A 20234-nucleotide genomic window follows, 5' to 3' on the forward strand; every position below is an offset into this window, starting at 1 on the left:
ACCAGTTTTTAACTAATCTTTAAAATGGGGTTTGATAGTAAATAGGTATCATTTTAAGTACATTTTTAATACCTATTGCCTTAAAAAGTTAAGTATTTAATATTAAAAAAAAGAAGTGACCTTTTTTCTCGAAAATGAAGCCGCAAATGACCGAAAAATCACAGCCTTGCTAGAAAATATAAAATAATTCGGTCACTTTTTGTTTTGCGACTTTTAACTCTGTAAAACGGGTCTCAACCATTATATCACAACTGGCACTTTTTGGATTGGGACTTTTTTTCGCAAAAAAATATGATCCAACGTGCACAAATGTCACGACGCAATCATGGCGCAACAAAATTGGTACGGTCTTCCACTTTAAGGATGATTCACGGTACACCGAACCGTACCCGAGCCGGGCACGTTCCGTAAAGTAGACACCGAGCCACGTCCGGGCCTTCAATATATGCAACACCGAGTGGACAACGGGGATCATGTCCGTGCCGATTATATTCTAGAAAACAGTGTTGCCGCAGTGGTACATTTGTACCAAATTTGATACTTTTAATTCTATTTGGTACAGTGGTACTACATTTTCAAATCCAGGATGATTCGGTACAATAATTATTTCCCACGCGCACCGAAAATGAATAGATATTTAATAATTATCGTCGTTGATATTGCATTAAACGCGCTTACCGATACCATTCGGAGACAATCCGCATTAATTAACGACGTATTATAAACGTTGTAATGTCTATAGGGTTGCCTATATTAAATAACCCGAAGAAAAAACTTAAAAATTTGCTGTTTCTAACATGCTTCTATATTTGCGGTTTTTTTAAATAAAATTTAAGTTTTCCAAGTATCGTGTGTAGTATTAGAATTACTTACATTTTTTCAACCTATACATACTTATAATTGGGTTTTCTGAATTTCTATTTCATGTTTTTCGTCTCGATTTGTGTTTTTCTCCAGGAAGTTTTTTTATGTAGAAATTTATGAAGAAATTCACAACGACCAAACCGATTAGAGTCATTTGCAGATGTATTTTGTTGTGCTTTAAAAAATTGTACCAAAGTGGTACATTTTTAGTTTATAATGTGGTACGTGCTAAAAGCTGGGTGCGGCAACACTGCTAGAAAACAGTCGCTATTGGCCCGTAGACGAACGAAGTATTTAGCCATTTATGTTTGCCGCAACGGGGCCGGAACGTAGCGGATCCGAGGAAAAACGTACACCGACATTTCTTGGACGGAGCACGGACGCGTTCCGGCGAAGCTCGGACTGTGCTCGGCTTAGCATGTATGTATAAGTATAAATAACATTTAACAATGTTTGGCCGTGCCTTCACCGTCGCACGGCTCCGGCCCGTCACGGTGTACCACGGTGAATCATCCTTTAATCATATTCCAATAATCAAGAAGTGACAGTTTGTCCGGATGACGCATAGCCGTGAATTATTTAATTTTAAAATGGGATGGTTTTGCTCGTTAAAAAGGAGCTTTTTTATTACTATGGGTTAAAAAAACCCAAAATCATAAATTTTTGAATTATGCCATTTTTGCCGGAAAGCAGCGATATGTAAAGTTAGTTAATTATTTTTTATTATTAAATAGAAGTGAAAGAGGAAAAAGTGACGGTAATATTCTGAGGTTATCCACAAAACTTTTTTTTGTTAACAATATCTACATTTGCATTGCATTTTGGTTTGCATTGCATTACGAGTAGTTTCCCGATTTCAAACAACGAATCAATAGAGATAAACTGACCTAAACAAAAAAATACGTAAAAAAATTCCACCCGGGTCCCTCCTTACAGGTTAAAGATAAGAAAAAACGGCAAATACAGATTGTGTGTGGAAAACAAAGAACACCTCATCACTGAGTGTGCCGAGACGACAACTATTCGTGTCTTAAACTTTGGTATGACTGATATCGAAGATGGAGAACTAACCCCTGTAAAACCGTCTCAGATACTGTCATTGGCGTAAATACAATGGTGCCCGGGGTGCCCCCCCCCCCCCCAGATACTGTTGGTACCACCAGAGAAATCTTGAATTACAACTCTTAGCTACGTATTAATTTTTATTTGCTTGTGATGTAGTAAAAATGACGTTTTCTAGTGTTGTTTAGTTAAAATTATTTTGTTGTATTCAAAAAATGTGTTAATTGTTATTTTTTTAGATAATTTGTAGGTATTTATGTAATCTACAGGAACACCAAGTCTGATAACCAAGTCTATGAAATTTATTGATAGAGAAATTCATGAAAACGTTTTATTCAAAAAATGTTTTTAATATTATTCTTTATTTTTAAAGAACAAAAGACTAAGGCCCCCCCTGGGTTCAACCCCAGGCCCCCCCAGGATGAATTGCTATAGTTACGCTATGGATACTGTGAAAGCCGCGAGACTGTATGATGAGTTTTAACTCAAGAAAGCGGGACACGATAGCTTTATGAGGTGGCCTAATTATATCTTCCTCCCTCTTAAACAATCTACTCCGAATTACTCCAAAAGAAAAGAAATCCAGTGCTGTTTTAGCAATTTCATAATATAGCCATCGAACAAGGCAAATAAAATTACAAGAAACTTTTCCTTTTGGCCGGGTAGTCCCTGCTACCTGTCGAAGGACTTGTGTAAACAGGGCCCCCGGTTAAAAATTCAATTTACCTCCTTTTGGGAATATAAGCCAGTGGCGGAGGCAGAGAGTGGTCCGAAAGGTCTCCCACTCGACCCTTTGCCTCCCGCCCACCCTATTTCCGATGAAATAAACGCTGTGTTGGGATCTAATGCCAAATATTTACCTGGCAATTCACGATTTAAACTGGGGAGGTAGAAAGAAATTGGGTAAATTGTAATTGCGAGGGTTCGTGTTGATTTTGCTTTCTCTTTCTCTCTTCATCTCAAAAAAACGTTTTTCAACACAAGTTTGAGAGGAAAAACATAATATTTAATTTCTTAATTAACGCATATAAAGATAAACACAGGCCAGCCACAAAAAGTCATTTTTACTCCGAATAGAACATGCTATTTTCTTTCAAATGCCACAAATAATGTTTTAAACACTTTTAAACGTTCCGAATAATATAAAACGATTTAAAAGTAATACCTTGTATGTAATTAAACAGAGTGGTCCGAACTGTATTCCGGAAACTTCGGCAGCATATACTGCAGATAAAAATAAGTAAAAAAGTTTGATTTTGTTTTGATTTTTGTTTTGATTGATGAAAAAAACGAGATTTGATATGTTAGTATATATCTATGGTATATATGACATAAATTAGGATTGATTGACGTATTCAATTATGATATGTTATTCGATTGAGAGTGTCATTTTCTATCGAATAAAGGAAAAAAATACCGAGGACGCAATTTAAAAATTAAAAGTTGTAGTCATTTCCGGTGAAACAGGAAGTGACCGAAAACAATTGAATACGTCAATCAATCCTGATTTATGTCATATGCTAACATTCCAAATCTAATTTTTTTATCTGAAAATATAAAAGTTATAGGGATGAGCCACTTTTGAGTCGCACCCGGTATAGTCAACATATTTATGTCAATGATGAAAGGTATTGATAATTTCGATTCTAAATATCTCGAGAATCATTATGCGTAGCGATTATTTTTGTCCAAGAGACCTTTTTTACGTAAAAATTTTTTTACTCGCTAGTTTTATACAGGTATGGAAGAAAAGTTATTATATTTCAAACCAGTTAAAAAATATGTAGGTGGCGCCCTCTACAAGTAGGAGTCATATTGACGTCAAAATCAAATTAATCATGTCAATAAACTCCCAGACATCAATTTTCATCCAAATATTGACGTTACTTCATAAATTATTCGGAAAAAATCGAAATAAAAATGAAACTTCTGCACCCTGTATCTCCGAAACTATGCATTTTAGGAAATACATTTATACAAACTTTTTACTTATTTTTATCTCAGAATATACTGCCGAAGTTTCCGGAATATAATTCGGACCACCCTGTATATCGAGAAACTATGGTTGCGTTTGTTAGTTTTGCCACTTTATGTCAGTTTAATAGTGTACGTACTTTTGTTCTTAGGCTTAAAAGTGCTTTACTTTTATATCTAGGTGTGACTAGGCGTTAAAATTACTTTTTTTATATTGTCAATCACGTCGCAAAAATGAATATTTTTGTGACGTTTGAAAAAAAGTATTTTTTTCTAAGATTATTTTTTCAAAGGCATTTTTTTGAAACGTCACAAAACTATTAATTACTGCGATATGATCAGGGGCGACTCGTAGCACTGGAAGATGGTGAGGCACATTAGAAGAGAATTTTTATTAGTATGTATATAGGGTGGCCATTAGTACGAGGAAGTTCTATATAAAAAAAGTACATATCCTAAAAAAATATTTTCTTTAAAATTGCAATCGCATTACCATATTTCTGTACAGAATTGGGTTCAGCATAAAATTCAGCATACATCACACTATTGATTTATTTGAAGCACTATATACCTATGCGGGATTTCCATGATAATTCATATTTGAAAAATTTCATCTTTTAAAAAGTGGTAAAAACCTGGAGTGACTTTAACTTATTGATATATTATTGCTTAAGTACGTATAATATAGCTACATACCTCGATATCGGATAAAAGAAGAAATTTCACAGAAAAATTCACATTCACAGGGATTTTTTTATGGCGCGGCCAACATTGCAATATTATAATACTATATCTCAGTTTTTTTTTAAATGCAATACACGCTGTATATTATTTTTAGTATTTTAGATATCTACAGACTTAAAAAGCGCACATTTTTGTATTTAAAATATTTCTAAATTTTTAGCAGTTGCGGAAATAGCCTTATGTAATATATTTCGCAGTATTATACCGTATGATCGAAAAAAAAACGGCGTCCAGTTGGCTGAGAAATGACGATCGATGACATTTCCCATATAAATTTACATATAAAATGATAGCGATCTTCATTTCATAGCCAACGCTGATGCCGTTTTTTCTCGATCATACGGTACCTATTACATAGGGCTATTGCAACAGTAAAATTTTATCAAAGCGACCTCAGGATATTTTCTCTTATATTTTACTCTGTATGGTAAAATTTTGTTTTTCTACCCATCCTATAAAAATAAAACAAAACGAAATCTGTAACAGGTCGCTTTACTTTTTGACTATACACAATTTATCTAGAAATGATTCGAAAAACTTTACCTGGGGAAGTCCTCTGATGATGCATGGTCCCTCTAAATCATCATATCAATCAACAATAAGTCACTGCCCACTTTTTAGGTATTTACTTTATATGTACAATAATCAGTAAAAAGAGTAATTAAACATGCAATTCACATTAAAAAACGTAGACAAAACAGTGTAATAACCTGCAGAATTAATTAAAACTCTGATTCAAACTAAGCCAAATTCCCAAATAATGCAATTCTGCATTTTCAGCCTGTCGCCTAAAATCTCTCGGGCTGATCGGGAAGTGATACATATTTTTAACGAACGGCTTTTAAGGTTCAAATTTACATTTGAGGCCCGCCTCAATACGGTCTTTTTACGCGCTACTACTCCATACATTTTATCTCTCTTCAACTAAAGGTTTTGCCTATGCTTTTTCTTTTCATTCTACAGAGTTAAGATTCCAGTGAACGCTGCTGCTCTGTCAGTGCGATATACCACAATACGCTAGACAAGGAAAGGCGAGAGGCAAACCTCTGCACATATACCTCTTAAAGAGCAAATGTGATGGATACATCGTCGAGTTTGTCGCATATGGGATAGGAAACGCGTTTAAAGGAATACCTTCGACGTAATTTATTGTAGAATGACGGTTAAAAAATACAATTATTATTAATGCAAATAGGGAAAAAAATATAAAATTGTGATTAAAGATGTATCGATTAATAAGTGTAATTTTTCAAATGTATTGGTGAGGCACTGCCTCATCTGCCTCATAGGACAAGCCGCCCCTGGATATGTATTACATTATCAAAAGGTCATTTTAACATCTATTTACGTTCTCTATTTACGATTTACGCTCAATTTGTAGATGTACATAGTTTAGTTTTAATCATTTGCTGATGATGCTAACAGAGATGCTACATCATGGTTAGCGAAACGCGCGTCCAATGTTAAACTGTTTTGCTGTATTGAGGTTTTAAATGCAATCTTAGATTAAAAATAAGATGCAATCATTCATCCCGTTACTACTTCTCCATAGTAGGTATTTAATTTTTTATTTTCAAAATATGTTATTATTAAACTTATGTCGTATAAAGTCGACTTCCAACAGCTCTCGAGAGTGTAAAGATTTCAAGTTTACGAGGCCAGAGGTAATTTATTCGCCGACTGATTTTACTGCACTCACAAATCGAATCGTAGGAATATTTCTTTCGGGGTAGATTCCCTTACCGATTCGCATTAGGGATGTGTGACACGTATTGATAATTTCAGAATATCGATTCGTATGATAATATATGAGTACGTTTAATTTTTATTTAACTTTTCATGGTGATAGTTTTGTATGGGCTGGGTGCTAGCCTACATAATGAACAGAATTATTGAACAGAGTGTTTCAAAAAACATGTATAGTAAACGCCACGAATGTTCGGGAGTGACTTATCGGTCACTACCATGTGAACTAATTTGTTCAAGGTCACATAAAACTTAATTCCAGTGCCGTGGTGTTTCAAGTCATTATAATAATCAATATACGAGGCATGTTTTTTAAGTAAGTACCGTTTTGGAATTAAAAAAAAAACGTGCAAAGATATCGCAATAATTTTATTTTTACATGAAAGCCTGTACCTTAATCTATTTTTCTACATAATTTCCGTGAATATTGAGGCACTTGTCATAACGTGGCACCAGTTTTTCAATACCCTCCTCATAAAATTCTGCCGCCTGACTGGTTAACCACTGTATCACAACTGTTTTGACTTCGTTAACGTCTTGAAGACGCTGACCGCCCAGGTGTTTCTTCAAGTGCAGGAATAAATGGTAGTCACTGGGCGCCAGATCAGGCTGTATGGAGGATGATCAGAGTTTCCCATTTAAAAGATTTGATGAGATCTTTGGTCCGATTAGCCACATGTGGACGGGCATTATCATGCAGCAAAACAATACCCTTACTCAACTTGCCACGTCTTTTGTTTTGGATTGCACGGCGCAGATTGTTCAATGTCTCACAATAAGATGCTGCCTTGACTGTCTCATTACGAGGCAGAAACTCCACTAGCAATACTCCTTTTCTGTCCCAAAAAACTGCACATGATTCTCCGGGCAGAAATTGTTTGCTTAAACTTCACTGTTTTGGGTGATGATGAATGTCGCCATTCCATGGACTGTTGTTTCGATTCTGGTGTTTCGTAGGCCACCCATGTTTCGTCACCAGTAACAATTTTGTCTAAAAAATCTTCACCTTCATTGTGGTACTGCTCAAGGAAAGTCAATGCACTGCCTAAACGTTGGGTTTTGTGCAAATCCATCAACATTTTCGGAACCCAACGTGAACACAATTTCCGGTAATTCAAGTTCTCGGTCACAATGCGATACAAAACACTACGAGAACATTGAGGAAAGTAGTCGCACAATGATGAAATTGTAAAGCGTCTGTTTTCTTTCACCTCTTTGTCCACTTTCTGCACCGAATCTTCATTAACGACCGAAGGACGCCCACTCCGTTCTTCATCATGCACATTTGTGCGGCCATCTTTAAATGCTCTCACCCTTTTCCTTACCATTCCATCACTCATAATGGTTTGTCCGTAAACTTCACAGATCTCACGATGAATATCGATCGGTTTTACGCCTTTAGCACTAAGAAATCGTATGACAGCCCGTACTTCACAATCGGCGGGGCTCACGATTGTCGGAGGCATCTTAAACACTCAATAAACAACGTATACAATGAAGAATCAGACTGTACTGGCGTCTGTGCATAGACAAGAGATGTAGGTAACCAGCGCGCAGGCGCGGAACGCCGACCGTAGCGCTGCGGCGGCGGAATCGCAAAACGGTACTTACTTAAAAAACATGCCTCGTATAATCTGTTGTAATTTGTTGTTTTAACTGTCAAAGTCTTGTCAAAACATATATTTGGTTATAAATATAAAATGGAATGCCCCATTGGTCGCACTGCAAGCACACCAATGGACTGACGCACAAAAACGAATCAATCAAAGAAACGCGATATAGTATCGTCTTTGTCAATCACGCTAACATTTTAGAATAAGTAGGAGGAGCGTAGGCAGATGATTAGACCGGGCCTTTAAAAACTACGTCTGCGGTAAAAATTTACGTTTTTAATGTAAAAATGATAGCGCGCGTGTCGATGCTAACTTCATCAAGCGATGAATCACTCCCATACATTCGTGGCGTTTACTATACCATATCTCGGGGGGAGATTCCTCGCGTAAAAATATTTTTTTATATCAACATACGGTATGTCCCCAGATTGTCTTTACAAGAGAATATATTTTTATTATTATTGACATTTTGAGAAAAAGACATTCTCCGTAAAAAAATCTGTTTCTTCTAAAATGGTTAATCCCGTTTATACTTTTCCAAATTTCCATACCGTTTTAGAGGAAATTACAAAAAAAAACATGAAAATATGGTTGAAGTCCTAAAAATCAAAAAGCCTTTCTATAGTCATACACTTTCGATTTCATCCCTAATTTTGATTAACATCATATTTTTTGCTTTTATTAAAGAATCACATTTTTCAGTAATTATTATCACCCTTTCCGTAGCATTGATACTTCAATATCGATATATTTTTTAAAATATTAACATCCCTACTTCGTATATGTGACAAATGCAGATTTGGCGCCGCCTATAAATAATTCCGCAGCCGTTATTACATCTCGACGTAATGTAGTGCTCGTTTGCCAGTGTATTATATTGGCGTTAAGGCTGGGTATACGAGACGTGTGTAGATGACGTGCTATTGCATTTAGAAAGAAATCAGTCGAGACGTGGATTTAAGTGGTAATATATTTTTTCTTTAACACAAGTTCAGTATTTTCGGTCTGGGTATTTGATAATTAAAAAAAACACTAAAAACATAGCATATACCTAGAGGTCAGTCCAATGACTAAGGAATACAAGGGCCAATAATAACCGAGATCAAATTGTTACCATGTCTCCAAACAGTGCCGTGCCACATGTTTTTCTAAACTTAGCTGTTTGAAGAGATAGGTATTGCAGCTCGCGATTGGAACTTCCAACCACAGATTAATACAGATTTATCAGTAAGCCGAGGAATCTAAACAAAACAAGGATGCATTCGGTCCCTCTAAATATCCTATTTAAAGACACTAAATACAAAGCGCATGCGTATGATGAATAGCTACCATTCAGCGCCACAAAAAAGCTGTGCCACAGATTAAGTATTTCAATTGATTTCAATTTAGGAATACATTTTTTACAAAAGGCAACAATGCATTCGAGAAAAAAATACGAAGTCTGACAACGCCATAGCCCTATTAAAGGTCCGAAGTTACGGCGGGGTTTATCAGCAACATAAAATAAGTGCCACATCTGTAAGTTTAATCTGAGTCTCAAAAATGATATAACCTAACCTAACGATATTGAACTACAAAAACAACACTGATGTGCCATTTCTGAAGACAATAAATTTTAGTAGATTGGTTTTTAAAATTTCTTAATAAAAATAAAATCCTTTAATTTCAGTCTTTATTATCAATTATTTAGTTATCCACAGTGTTATTTGGGCGTGGTCGCTTGACAATTTATTATTATTAATTATTACTATAAATTACTTACTTATTATATACCCAAAGCATTGAACCACGAGCCGCTACTGACTAAAAATAATAATTTAAATTTAATTATTTTAAACAATGACATTTTGTAATATTTCTCTCCTTTTTCCAGATATTAAATATAATCCGGTCTCCATCAACAGATTAAATATTGCTAAGAAACCTGTTCGACCAAGGAACTTTTGATAATGCTGTTAGGGAATGCAGAAATAGGTTGGTAAGTGTTTTTCAATTCTTTTTTCACTAAATATGAAACACAAAAAAAAATTTGTGTTTCATATTGGTTTTTGTATTATTGTTCCGTATCAGTCTTATTAGAAATATTATATACATATTGCTTTTTTTCTAAACGTGAAAGAATTAATACTGTTTTTTTTAGTTTTTTGTAAAATAAGTTATATTTTACAGAAATCTAAAAAAACAGTATTAATTCTTTCACGTATTCATTTACATTAAGATCGAAAAAACGGGGTCGCAGAAGGCAGAGAAACAATAATCGATGATAATTTTGGCGATGTCAAGCTCTAGACTGTATTGCGCATATAATTGCGCTTACTACCTGTTGGCCTTAAGAAAGTTGTAATTTATATATTGAGTAAAAAATTCGAATTCGAAAAAAATATATTTTTTGGAAATATATTTGTGTGTTTGGAAACGTTCTATCCTTTTTTATCTTTTTGTAATTTTAGCATAGTAGAAGGAAAAGAACAGTTGCACTCTCCCAAATATTTTCTGCCAGTTTTTACAATCTGTGGAATATCGGCAGATTGCAGAGTTTTTCAGTTGAGTTCCGTCCGTCGACCTGCGAGGTTCGAGCGTTGGGTCCCTGTACAGAGACGGATTGACAAAAAATAAGTGCCTTACTGAGTGCTGCTATTGGTTGTAGTAATAATTCAAAAAATTGTGGTTTGAGTTTTTTTATTTGTGATCATGTTTGTGTTCAGGTTAATTTTCTCATGACTAATTACTACTTAATAATTTGATATTATTTTCATTTAAACCTCAATTTTTTATCGATTTTACTTTTGACAGCCATCCCTTGCTTGCCGTTTAACGAACTGCATCATCATTTAACAAAAATTTGCTAGTACCGAAAGTATAAAAAAAACTGCAAATCCCGGTTCCTTAGAGGCATGGTGCCGAAATTACCGCTTCCGAAAAACAGCTCCGGTTCCGGAAACGCTATAACGTACCATAACCGTGAATCGCCCTATACAGGGTGAGTCTTAGATAAGTGCAAATATTTTTAGGGGTATTATATTAGATCCTAGAAATATGAGGATTTTTCTGTAATTTTTTTTTGAATAGAAATCTGGATTTTTTTAGTTTTTAGTTAAAAAAAAATAATTTCTTGATAATATGGTAACTAGGGATCAGAACCGGAAATTCCCGGTTCTATTGAGATATCAAAGAACCGAGACTCGAAATTATTAATTCCCGGTTCTTTCGGTACCTTCGGGACTCGGTAACAATAACTAGAAAATTATTCTTTTATTACGTGAGAAAGTAATGATGCTATTTCTCATTGTTCTTGCTTCTTTTCTCTTTTGAAATTTCTGTAATGTTTATTAGCAATTAGTGAAGTTTCAATATGTTATTTTATTATTTAGTACAATGTGTTGTTGAATGTATTAGTTATCGAATGAAAATCACCTAACCAATATATATTACTACAACACAAACACATTAATGTTAAAATTAAACTTGTTTTAAATTAAAAAAAAGTTGTAGAAAATCTTTGAAATAGATGATAACATAAAAATATGTCATTATATATTTTTCCGCATTTCTTCCTATCAGGAGATTTTCAGATACAGAAGAATTGCTACTTACACCAAATGTGAAAATATTCTGTTTTCAAGCAAATTTTTACTCCATGATCAATTTTTTTATTTTATTTTATTGTGAACTCATATTTTCCTAAATACATCTCTGTGAAACTATGGCGAGTGCTACGACTATACTTTGCCTAGTTATAGACCACGACTGTACAGCTACGTCAGTGGTCACGGGACGCGAGAACAAGTTCATATAAAGTGGCAGAAAAAGGATTTGACAAGGAGTAAAGCTAGTAGTTTCCTTATACTAATACTATGATTTTAGTGTTAATTTTTTAGTAAACGACGGTGACGACGCGCGACGTCTCGAAACTGACCTCGCCAAAATTATCATCGATTGTCATTCCCCAGTCGTCTTTGACGCTGTTTTTCTACAAAACTAGAAATAAAATATAACGTAAATGCAGTTTATTGCAATTTTTAATAAAAACAACACAACATTTTTTTATGAAAAAACGCACATAAAAAATACCGTTTGTCGGTACTGAAAATTTAGGCCGAAACAACAAATATTTGTCAAAACCGAAAAGCGAATTGGCACCTGCAAAAATGTTTTCGGATTTACCTGTGAAGTAAACAGAAACGTTTTGTATTTGACCAAAGCAATAATCTGCCTCTACGTTTTTTACTGTTAAAAATTGCATTTTTTCAATTCGAATTAGCGTCTGTTTTTTATGGTATCACGAGTGTGTATTGTCGATTCAAAAAATATATCATACACTTTCTAGTTTGTTTGAAAACATGTTTATTGCGTGTTTTGTTATAACATAAATCATTGAAGCTATTAATGTAACAATATTTCAACTGCTAAATTTGGATTGAGATAAAAGTGTAAAGGCAAGAAAATAGGTTATAGTTGTAAATTAGTAAAGAGTTAGTAAATATTAATAAATTTAATAAAACACGGGTTTATAATTATAATATTTATTATAAACGTTAATAAAAAGTCACAAAACAGAACATATGTATGTCAGATACTCATTACCATCTCTTCTTGTCTAGAAGAACCTTACTGGAATTCTGCGCCTAGCCAAAATAGTTAATAATTTAATATTAATAAACTGTTTTGTAAAATTACATTTCTTTGTGAAACTATGCAAAATGCAAAAATATATTAAAATTATTGTCTAGTTCTCTAAAGGTCTCTCTCGTTTATGAAACTCATTTTCTCTACTGCGCATAAGCGTAATTTACCCAGAACGGTTCTCTGCTATGCTGGAACAAAGTTTATATTCCTTTATAGAATTGTCCTCATATTGAAGAAGATCCGAGACTGATATATAAAGGATTGTTTTAAAGAGGCCATAAATTACAAAGGCAATAATAACGACTATAAAAATGTGGTCCTAACCGTTTTACTCATCTTTTCCATACCCATATTTCAGAGCGTTTTATTGCGATTCGAGAAACCCGAACTGCGAAAATATATTGCGTTTTTCACAACCTACCGCCTCTTCGCTTTCCTAAATTAAAGGAAATCTCCGCAGGATAGGGTTGGAAAAAACCGGGGATATACTATACCCCAACACTTTTCATAAACAATTTTAAAAGGGAGGCCATAACGTAATGTACGACCTGGAAATCTTTCGGGTATTATAAGTCACTTAACTACCGGCTATACGTTTTGATAAAGTTGCCCGCTAGAGAATGGAATACGTTGTAATAGGTGTAAAATATATGACAATGGAAGAAATATTACAGCAAGAATGTTAGAACAATATGTAAACCAGAGCAGTTATAAAATATAGTGATTTTATCATAGACTTAAAATAAAATATAGACTACACTATTTACATCTCAACGCGGACAGACAATATTTTGTGTACACATGTTTACTTCTGGGTACAGTCGACCGAGCCTTCCTCATCCAGCCTATGTTGTCACGTCTTTAATATTATTAATATTTTTTTCTTGTTATACACATATATTGAGATATTAATACTACAGTTTAATAAAGTAGGTTTTAATATTCCAGAGATGTATTAAATAGTCCTTATACTACTAAATTATAAGTCGGATACTGTTTAAAAAGGATAAGTTCTTTACGATATGACAACACCGATTAGAGGCGAGGGAGCCTATTCATTCATTTATTACCTTGTAGTACGTGTCGCACGTGTGCGGTAAAGCTTTGTTGCCGCTATCTCCCCGGCTGTATTAATGCATTTTCTTAGCTTGTAGTGCTTAAGTGTTTATTTTATTGACTTTTTCTGTTCAAGAACTATAAAATATGGTTCGCCAGTGCCAAATTTGCAAGAAATTTGACTTAAATAATCCATTTAAGTCTTGAAACGACTTTTGACCGGTAGGCAACTCTCAATTTACCCATTGGGAGTCAGTGGCGTTGTTGTAGAAAGGCGCTTATTTAGATAATATTTTAGTAAAATGTAAAATCTGAATTTTTTCTCTTACATTACATTATTTACTTACTTACATTGTAACAAAATCATAATTATAACCCTGTTAATAATTAATAATGTTTTTATTAAAAATATATTCCGGTTTATTCTAAAATTACCTTCAGAATCTAAAATAACATACAAGAATTTTAAAATGATATTACATTATGAAACAATATTTTTTAATATACCGGGTCGTCTCAAAAGTGGCTCACCCATATAACTTTTTATTTTTCAGATAAAAAAAAACAGACTTGTATGTTAGTAGGTATATGACATAAATTAGGATTTATTGACGTATTCAATTGTTTTTGGTCTCTTCCTGTTTCACCGAAATGATTACATCTTTTGATTTTTAAAGGCACCCTCTGTATATTGCTACTTTATTCAATAAAAAAATGATACTCTGAATAGAATGACATATCATATGTCAACTTTTGACATTGTCGCTTAAAAACAAATCCTATTTTAAATTTCAATCCAGGGTGCCATGGTGTTGTTAAAAACACTAAGTTTTAATGAAGGAGCCTTGGAAAAATAGTTTTGATCGTCTAATGGGTTTCGTGTCTTGTCTAGGCCGGTTAAAAGATGTACAAATCGTATTTTTAATCATACATATGTCAATTTTTTCAAATGGAACAAGGGTGACTCATTAGCATATTTGGAAAAAGCATTTTTTATGAATATATTGATACCACACATTTGGTATTTCGAGTCAAATTGTCGTTATGAACCGCGTGTTACAATTACAATTAAACCATATGCGAGAATGTCAAAAGTTGACATATGATGTGTCATTCTATTCAGAGTGTCATTTTCTATCGAATAAAGTAGAAATATACCAAGGGTGCCGTTTAAAAATGAAAAGTTATAGTAATTTCCGGTGAAACAGGAAGTGACCAAAAACAATTGAATGCGTCAATCAATCCTAATTTATGTCATGTACTAACATACTAAATCTTGTTTTTTTATTTGAAAATATAAAAAATTATGGGGGATGAGCCACTTTTTGGGACGCACCCGGTATAATAAAGACAGTACCGAGTTAAATAAATGTAGTTTTCATTTTATCCACTTCCTATCACCTTCCTTGCTTTAATCGAACAGATATATGTTTTCTCTAATTTACATAATAAGACATCACTTAACCAGAAAAAAAATTACAACAATTATATTTTTTTTCTCTCCCTGTCGCCGATTCTATTATATCTGTGGAATAGATCCTGTTTTGATTAATATTAGGGGTTGTAAATGTTTGACTAAAATTAATAATTTTTAATTAATTTCAAAAATTACGTAATTTCGACTATAAAATTTCTTCTATAACGTGTATTTTATTATTTTTATCCTTTTTGGACTCTAAGACGTTTTTTCTAAACTTTTATTTAAAAAACCTGTCCTAAATCTCAATAAAATATAAAAAAGTTTAAATACGATATATTTTTAATTTAATTATAGCTTCATTAAAATAAAAAAATTACCCGGCTATGATACGGAGAGTTCAGGTGTACTTGAGAAACGAAAGACAGTGTTGTGTTTCTCGGCAGAGTCGTCAGAGAACGACCGTTACGACAGAGACAACCTATCTATCGCTCGTGTCGCACTCGTTATAACCTAAAACAATAACACAACAATAACAAGACAGTGTCTGACCGCATGTTCCAGCTATTTATGAATGAGATGCTCAGTCTTATTTTATTTTAAGTCTATGGATTTTATTGATATAGCCCCCAATTTTTGGTTTAAATCTTGCATGTTTAATGAAAATATTTTCACTTTATTTACCGAAATATAATCACTGACGATAAACACATAGACCAACAAATATACACATCGACATCGATTTGATTTAATCCAACATAAGCAACAAATGTAAACAAACCGTTTTATACTTTGAATAAGAAGACGCATAATGCTATCCATGTATTCATGCATGGTGGGCGGAAAAAGGACTCTAGAGTGGGGATCCTTGACAGTTCTGTTTGACGATTCATTTGACACATTTGAATTTGATTTGAAATTTTGTGGATTTGTCAGTCTTTACGGATCTTATTTTATGTTATTTATTATTTATTCAACTACTGCATGATAGTTGTATACTCTATTTTTTTTCTCAGGTAAGATTTCGACAGACGATGACAGAAAAAAAAGCAGATGACGTCCCATACCAATCTATTTATTTTGCTAAAAAAAGTTTCTAATATTTTTTAAGTTTACTATGGATGGGTTTATATATAAATCCGTCATGCGTCATCTCTTGTTGTTTTTAACCAGTTTTATTGGTTTATTTCAAAAATGACAGATCATATTTCAATATTATTGGTTTGACGGAAAGATAAACAACAAACAAACGCCGATGCGTGTGAACTCGTCTTAAAATTTTTGAGAGTTGTCAAACTCTTGCCAATTTATAGGTTATAATTTTATGTCAAATTATGTCAAATAGAAATGATAAATATTTTGCATTTTTGAACTGTGTTATTACGTGTTTCGTGTTTTTAAAATTAAGTGGAGGAAAACTCGCGGGTAAATTAAGTGTTGACCCAGACCATAGCTTACAGTTAATATTCGGTGCCCAGAGATCGCCAGCGACAGTTTGCCAGATATTATGGCCAGAGAGATGTATTAGCCACAAATAAAGTTTGTATACTATCTTGTATATGATACCAAAAACTGGAGTGTCGGTAAAATAGCAGCACACGATAGGTAAATAATAATCATATATTGATAAAAGTAACAATAAATGCAGGAAGTTGCTTGAGCTTGAAAGCCGGAAATCTTTTTTATGTTTTTTGGTATGTGGTGTTTTTTTTTAAATAAACCCTTGCTTGTTTTGTATTAACACATACTGTAATTGTTTTTAATAAAATAACTCGATTAGATTTTCTCAATTTTAAACAGTTTTTTTCAAAATATTTTGAAGTAATCACTTGTCACTCAAATTTTAAATATATTAATTTTCTGCTATGCGTTCCAGTTATACCAACTTAATTCTTTGTAAAATAAAATAAACTAATTTGAAAATAAAATGACAGATACATCTATCACTGTCAAGGATCTTGTCGTTGGATAGACTATATGTAGGTAGTAAATCTAGATGGAAATTGTGGCAGAACTTAAATTAACAGTGACACTATCGCGATTTATCGAAAAAGACTAAAATAGTTGGTTGTGTAGCGTGCGCTAGGTCTCGGCAAAAATCGAGTGAAATAATAGAACAACTTTTCGCTAGTAAGTGACTATATAATATACATACATGTAGTAAACCGATCATTTATGAAACTCACTTAAATTAACTAATTATATATCTTTTCTTGCATTTTTGCTTTTATTTACTACTTGTCAAAGATTAGATGTCAAAGAACTTTGATACGTCAATTTGACTTACCTGCTTCAGTAGCGTATCGGATGTTTGTGTTAATAAATAATTATTAAAACTTATCTATTTTTATTACAATAATATGTTTTTATAACAATTTTAATAACTACCAACATTTATTCACAACGTAAAATAAAAAAAAAATTATTGAGTCTACCCCACGTCTACCCTACATCATAGTTTTACATTTTTTAAATAAAATTAGAATGGCACTGATAAACCGGAATTTAAGTCGGCCATATTTGAGTCCCATCGCGGTGGACCTAAGATTTTTTATATGCTCCTTCCTTAGTCTTCTTATTCAAAGGTTTTATATGACCACAGACTTATATAATCCTTCTTTCAAGAGTTGGCAACGTCATGGCAAGGAATATGATACCTATAAAAAATACCACTACACACATATACAGTGTGTCAAAAAAATACTGTATCTAACTTCGGTTAGGTTAGGTTAGGTTCTACAGATAAAAATAATAATAAAACTTCTTTATACATATGCCCTAAAATGCTTCCCGAATAAATTAAATATATTACAGCCCTAGAAAGGGTAAATAAAAATAACATATTTTGTTTATTTCCAAGAACATTGGTAAACCATTTTCTTGAAATTTGATACTCTTACACACATTTTAATGTCGGAGAGAATGGCGATAGTGTAAAACTCTATAATAGCCCTGTAAGGGTACTTTCCATTAGAATAGATAGTACTTGTTTCATCCTTATAGATACCGTAATTTCAATTCAATAAGTGACATAAAAAGCTAGGACTTTTTTACGTAAAAAGGGTGCTCGTAATTTAGTTTGATACGGTGAACGGTTTTAAAGATATTTGCGTTTATAGGGTACGATGTATCGATTTTAGTATTAACGAAATGATGAAACGTAAAGAAATTATAATAGTTATTTACAGTAAGTGTGTCTATGAACATGATTACAACAACGAGTGTGAACGATTAGAACGACGAGGTCGTAGACCGAGTCGTTTTAATCACACGAGAGACAGACCTTAGACCTTTCAGTTAGACCCATAGACTAATGTCATATACTAGAGATAGACTGGACACTGATATAAAACAAATGGGTCCGTCATTTAGAGCCACCTGGTGATCCGGAAGAAACTAATGGAGAGTTTTGGCATAACATAATTTTAGCGTTCCGTTACTTATTAACGCTAACTAAAACAGTAACGTTATTCAAGCGCAAAATTATTCCTTGTAAAATATAAAATAATAACTATAGACTTTTTTATTGCATTTTATGTTTTATTAGATCATTAGAAGTGTAACATAATTAAAACAAAATTAAAATACATACATACATCTCAAACACCAACAATAGAGCTTATATAGCGCCTATTTTTTGATTTAACAAATAAATTATAATATAGCAAAAATATTCAAAAATATTATAGACTACTCATTAACTGTTACTAAAAATACTATGTATTACCAACTATGTACTTACTTATTTATGATTAAACTATTTTTTTTATTTGGTTCATAAATTTATCATTTCTAAAATGTCAAAATGACTTTAATAAAAAAGTTTAGTATCTAACACGAAAATGATGATCGACTCTAAATATCAGAATGCACAAACTAATTAAAACACAAACTATAAACACAAATTACTGAAATCACCGAACTTTCCGACAAATCAGGAATATTTGAATTAATAATTATTTTAATAATGATTTAAAAATAACTTGACGGATCACCAACATTTTGTCAACTAGACAAAAACTAAACCATAGACAATAGCCAACATAGGGACTATCATGTCATCTTCATATATAAATTAGAAACCTGTACTTGTAATATAATGTTTTTTGCGCCGTCTGGCGATGCGGAAGAAACTAAATTTGGGGTTCTATAAAAGTACCATTGAGTGTCTAGGGCATGATTAGACCTTTACTATTATCATCGACATCATCATCAGCAGCAGGAATTGTTTTGAAGAAGTGTAAAAAATGTGTTATTAATATTTATAATAATTAGTAGTAGGAATTTGTATCAAAAATTAATATATTTAGATGCTCGTAGTTGTTTTTCATTATTATAAAAACTAGTTGTGTTATAAATTCATAACACCACTAGTTGTGTTATCGTAACGTAACTGAAATACTATATACTCTCATAACGTAACTGAAATACTAAAAAGAGTGATGTAAAAATGTTATAACTAAACGGTTGTAGATAATAGTTATTTACAGTACAAGTGTGTTTATGAACATGATTACAACGAGTGTGAACGATTAGAACGACGAGGTCGTTAGTAGACCGAGTCGTTCTAATCACACGAGTGTTGTAATCATGTTTAAACGCACGTGTCATGTACAAAGTTTTATCTACAACCGAAAAATAAGAAAACGCTGTTTTACTTTTCGTTTATTAGTCGCCCACCTTTAACACCTTTAACTATGACATTTGTCACATTTATGCTGAAAAGTCAGTTTGCCGTGTCAAGTAAACGCGGGCACTTTTTGCCCAGAAAAATCATTTTAAAAATTACGATGAGTGATTCCGAAAGTCTCCCTTCAGATGTAGAACTTGCCGCACTACGTGCCACGGAATCATTATTGCCGGAAAAGTTAATATATTTAGATGTTCGTAGTTGTTTGTCATTATTATAGCAACTAGTTGTGTTATAGATTCATAACACCACTACTTGTGTTACGAATCTCATAACGTAACTGAAATACTAAAAAAATAGTGATGTAAAAACGTTATAACTAAACGGTTGTAGATAAACAAAAATTAATCTCATGATTTCGCTAATAGGTATAAAATCAACGCATCATAGCTTTTAAACGCAAATATCTTGAAAACCGTTCACCATATCGAACTAAACGAAG

At 33.0% G+C, this 20234-nt stretch overlaps 1 protein-coding gene across 1 annotated transcript in view; it reads left to right on the top strand.

The window, feature by feature from the left end:
* The window catches only part of LOC115881542, a 457389-nt gene that overhangs the window by 241410 nt on the left and 195745 nt on the right, over positions 1-20234 (top strand). The window contains exon 3 of the mRNA XM_030899082.1: positions 9877-9981. The gene's annotated coding sequence lies outside the window, so the exon portion shown is untranslated. The remainder of the gene's footprint in view (positions 1-9876; positions 9982-20234) is intronic.

The sequence above is a fragment of the Sitophilus oryzae genome, unplaced genomic scaffold (genome assembly GCF_002938485.1).
Source record: "Sitophilus oryzae breed Bouriz unplaced genomic scaffold, Soryzae_2.0 scaffold_172_pilon_pilon, whole genome shotgun sequence".
Classification (NCBI taxonomy): Eukaryota; Metazoa; Arthropoda; class Insecta; order Coleoptera; family Curculionidae; genus Sitophilus; species Sitophilus oryzae.